The sequence below is a fragment of the Seriola lalandi genome, unplaced genomic scaffold (assembly GCF_002814215.2).
Source record: "Seriola lalandi dorsalis isolate HSWRI2012SDOR001 ecotype SW California unplaced genomic scaffold, Sedor1 jcf7180002054758, whole genome shotgun sequence".
Lineage (NCBI taxonomy): Eukaryota > Metazoa > Chordata > Actinopteri > Carangiformes > Carangidae > Seriola > Seriola lalandi.
In genome coordinates, this window is record NW_019525311.1 from 668,576 (window position 1) to 673,189 (window position 4,614).

Sequence of the window (4,614 nt, forward strand, 5' to 3'; positions counted from 1 at the left end):
TACAGTGTTAGCCAGTGTTCATTTCTTACTCAATTTTGAGTTAATTTTACTCTGAAATTTTAACACTATGGAAAGAGTTAATTTAACATTAATTCTGATAAGGACCAAATACACTCGGACACAGTGTTCAATTTAACTCTTTAAGTGTTAATTTAACACTGAAATTTATTGTGTTGGACCTGTTTTCACTTTCTTACCGCTGAGGAAAATAAAGCCACACTGACATACAATGGCTGGTGATATGTGGCATGTTACACAATTAGCAAACAAGCCCTTTCCTTTGGCACTACATTTGCTCAACCATTCAACTATATTATGCCACAGATCAGCTGTTTGATGGCAAGATAAAGCAGTGAAAATATTTAAGATATTGCATACACTTTAACTGATATTGTTATTTTTAGTTGAGCATGTTTTGGGTGGCTAAAATACATTTTTTTTCTGCAGTTCCTGTCCATAGCAGTACATCAATCAGCTTTTTGTGCCAGTATATCTGCCTGCTTCTCCAAACTGGGAACATACCGACCCAAATCTGCTGCAGGTAATACAATAACTATGGATAAGTACCTCACACAACCCAACCTCAAATAACCCAAACTATCACTAATGTCTGCATGGTGACATTTCTGTGTAAAGTTCACTGAAAGGTTTTGGTACAGTCAGAACTACTAAATATTTCTCTGTCACCACATACAGTCTGCTAATCACAAGAGACTTCCCAAGCCTTGTTTATTGTTGTGTTGGAAATGTAATTCTTTTGTTATTCTTTTAATACACATCTATTTTCCCAAAATTGACTTTGGAAAAAAACAAAAAACATTGCTTACTATAGTTTCATTAGTGGCACAGCCTCAAATGCACATGAATGTGGTTACCGGGTGAAGTGAAAGTTTTCTTCTTGAAATACTCTCACACATTGGAAGGTTACCATAACAGATGAAAATATGTATGAAAGAGGCCCTTAGCAGAATACTGATTACTATAGTGGGATTAAGTTGGATTTATGGCAGGGATGAGCTCTTCATCTTCATCTTTATCCCCTGCACTGCCTCCATCCTGTGTGTGTGTTGTAAGGCTTAGAACATAGTTTTGACTTTGTCACCTGTGTGCTGGGTTTTTTATTTTTTAGCCTTGCTAGTGGCGTGGCTTCAGGGTTGGCGATGTTGGTTTTTCAGTCCATCTGTTTTACTGCTTTTTTCTCAGTGCAACACTTTGCTTCAGAGTGAAAGATATTATTGGATGGACTGACATGAAAGACATTTAGGTTCCCCAGAGCAAGGACTTTGATGAGTCTCCCTCTTTTCGTCTTGCACCAGAAACAGCTCAAAATGTCCACTTATCACATACTTTCATGATAGTGTACCTCTGAAGGACATAGGATTAATCTCCTGTCAGCCTCATCTGCACTCGATTTTAAATTAGCATGCTAACATGATAAATGTTGATCCCTGTCATAGGTATAACTTGATTATGACATTTACAGGGTTTCCAAGTCAAAACTGAAAAAAATTAAATATACTGTGATTTTCACAGAATGTGAGTGTAGTGTTGCGAGACTATGGAATGAATGTTGCAGCAGCTAACATTTTGGGGAATACGCATATTCAATTTCTCATGGAGAGTAAGATGATATCGTATAAGCACTGTGCATACGCACGTGATGAAGCAGTCACCATCGATCAGTCTTGTGCCAAAATGTCCACAATATGAAGGAAAGAATTTCAAAACCTTCAAGTTGCTAAATGATAATGTGTTTTTCTGCTGACAGAAATGGAGAGGGAAGCTAGAAGCTCCATGAATTCTATCAAAAACACAGTAAAAAACAAATCCTCTTTGCTCAGGATGAAAACTGTATTCTTCTGTTGATCTTGCTCTATATCGTGTCTGTCGATCTAATAACTGTGAAAGATGGATTTCTGATTAGGAAAGCGAGGAGAAGAAGCTCATTGTCACCTTAAGGCAGGGTAAGAGATGTGACAAAAGATTCTCAATACAGATGATGAAGAAAATAACAGAATACACAGCACAGAGAACTTTATTAATCTTTCCCTCAGGCGTTTCTTTAGCCAGGGTCATCATTTGATGCAGAAGGAGGCTTAGAAGCACAGCCCACAGTGCTGCTGTGCAATATTATATTCTAAAGGTAGAAGAATTCTAAAGGAGACAAGAAGTGTATAGATCCTGATCCTAGCACAACAGTGAGCAGTTTTTGTTGAGAAGACAAGAGGAAATTAAAAAAAAAAAAAACATTAGATGAAAAATGTGTGCCAGGACCTGGATTTATACACTCCAGTCTCCATAGGTGTGTATTTCCACCATTTTGTTTTCTAAAGGTGCTGATACACTACAAAATGAACAAGGATAGTGGATGTGCATGTGTTTTTTTTTTATTTTTTTATATAGGTTACTACCTTGGGTGTCTGCTTGTTATGTTGATACAGGCAGCAAAATTTATGCTGAATTTCCTACCGCCTTTCCTTGACTACCTGTGGTGTTCCAAGGGCTCACAGTGCGACCACACAGGGAAAATCAGCTCAGTATTTTAGGAATAAATGTTCACATTGGATGGTTCCACACCTCACGATTTATGTCCAGCGCCAACACAAGCTGTAGTGTGCTCTTTATGTGGTGAGGAAGGAAGTAAGGGCTGGGTCAGTGGATGGGAATGTGTGTCTGACTTTCATGCAGGAGACTGGAGTTTTTTTGTATCGAGACTTTTAGAGTTTTGGAGTGTTTCCCTAACCGTACCTTAACCATAGTTTTTTCACCACAACCGCAATCTTGCCTAACCTCTATCTTATCATGGTTGCTATGTGCAGATATTGTAGGTAGTAGGAATCTTTCAAGCGTGGGCACTGGATGTTTTCTTTTTCTTTTTTTTTGCAGAATCCAGCTTTGACATCGGTGTCTGACAATAAGGCTGAGGGAACTCCTTTGGTTTGCATGATTCACTCCTCAGATTTTATTATTAGTGATTTAGGAAAAATACTGACTTTGTACAGAAATTGCACTGAAACGTCCCTCTAAATATAACACAGCTTGCATTCTTTTCACAGGAGGAAGAAATAAATGTGGTTTGACAGGGAAAGAAATAACGCACATAAAAAATGACTATGATTTACCAGGTGAAATTACATTTTAATGGGGTCTTTATGCAACCATTCAGAGATAGGACTGGATTTAGGATTTTACTCATCACTTTACTGACTTCTTAGATCCTGGTAATCCTGAGCTCAGATCATCAGATAGAGCACTTGGGACTGACGAGCTAGACTGAAGACAAGGAGTAACCTAGACAAAGTGACTTCACTAAAGGTTTCACTCTGAAGTGTTATGCAAAACAAAAGTTGCTGTATTATCTAGAAATGATCCATAGTGTTAAACATGTATATATACAGTATGTAAATGAGTCTAGAGGAGTTTCCTGCTTGTTAAATTTTCATGTAATACATTTAGTTTTTGGATTGTTTTTTGCTGCCTCAAGCCGTATGTCATTATTTCTACTTGCCAATATACAGTGGCTCCAGGAAGTATTCAGACCCTGTAACTTTTTGCACATTTTATAGTGTGGTAGATTTAGTTTTAAATGGATAAAATTGTTAATTTTTAAAATGCCCATCAATCTTCACCTCAGTGACCCATAACGAGGTGAAAACATGTTTTTAGATTTTTTTTTTTTTTGCCAGTATATTAAAAATTAATCATGTACATCATGTTTGCTTTATCTGTTATGTTTTCTCTTTAACTTGACTGGAGTGAATTGATTGGACATAGTTTTGAGAGGAACACACCTGTATATAAAGTATATGTTCCCCCAATTCACACTGCATGTCAGGAGTAAAACCAAGCCATGAGGTCAAGAACTCCATTTCATCAGGAACTGCCCATCACCTGACTAATACCAGGTGGTGGCAGCATCATGCTATTGGGGAACTTCTCAGGGACAGGGAGACTGGTCAGGACTGAGGGGAGGATAACTGCAGCCAAATACAGAGAGGTCCTTGAAGAAAACCTGCTCCAGAGTGCACACAACCTGAGATTGGGGCAATGGTTCACCTTTCAGCACAACAATGACAAGCAAACAGCCAAGAAACACTGGAGTTACTATAAGACAAGTTTCTGACAGTCTTTGAGTGATCCAGTCCAGACCTGAAGATGGCAGTTCACAGTTCCCATCCAGTCTGACAGAGCTCAAGAGGATCTGCTGGAAAGTCTGGGATAAACTTCCAAATCTAGGTGTGCAAAGCTTGTAGAAACTCAAAGACTCAAAGCTGTAATTGCTGCCAAAGGGGCTTCTACAAAGTCCTGCATTAAGGGTCTGAATACGTTTATAAATTAGAGATTTAAGTTTTTGATTTCAAATAAATTTGCAAGCATTTCTGAAAACAGTTTTCAGTTTGTCATTGGAATAGATTGATAATAATAATAACTTAACACTGCCAAATAATATTTGTCCCTGGTGAGAATAGCTTTGAAGCAGTCAGTGGAATGTGCTGGGTTATTTTTGACAGGCAACTATTTTATTGACTGGGCTTTACTGAGTAACACTTAACAATGGGTCCCTTGAGCCACTTTGGCATTTTAGAGCTCATTTTCTGTCTGAGTGCAGGTATG

The 4,614-nt window shown here is 38.1% G+C and overlaps 1 long non-coding RNA gene across 1 annotated transcript; it reads left to right on the forward strand.

Annotated features, from left to right (window-relative positions):
* Positions 1-451: 451 nt before the first annotated feature.
* Positions 452-4,386, forward strand: LOC147818036 (uncharacterized). The gene is made up of 2 exons (XR_015438375.1): positions 452-541; positions 2,887-4,386. It is a non-coding gene; the product is annotated as an uncharacterized LOC147818036 (long non-coding RNA).
* The last annotated feature ends 228 nt before the right edge of the window (positions 4,387-4,614 follow it).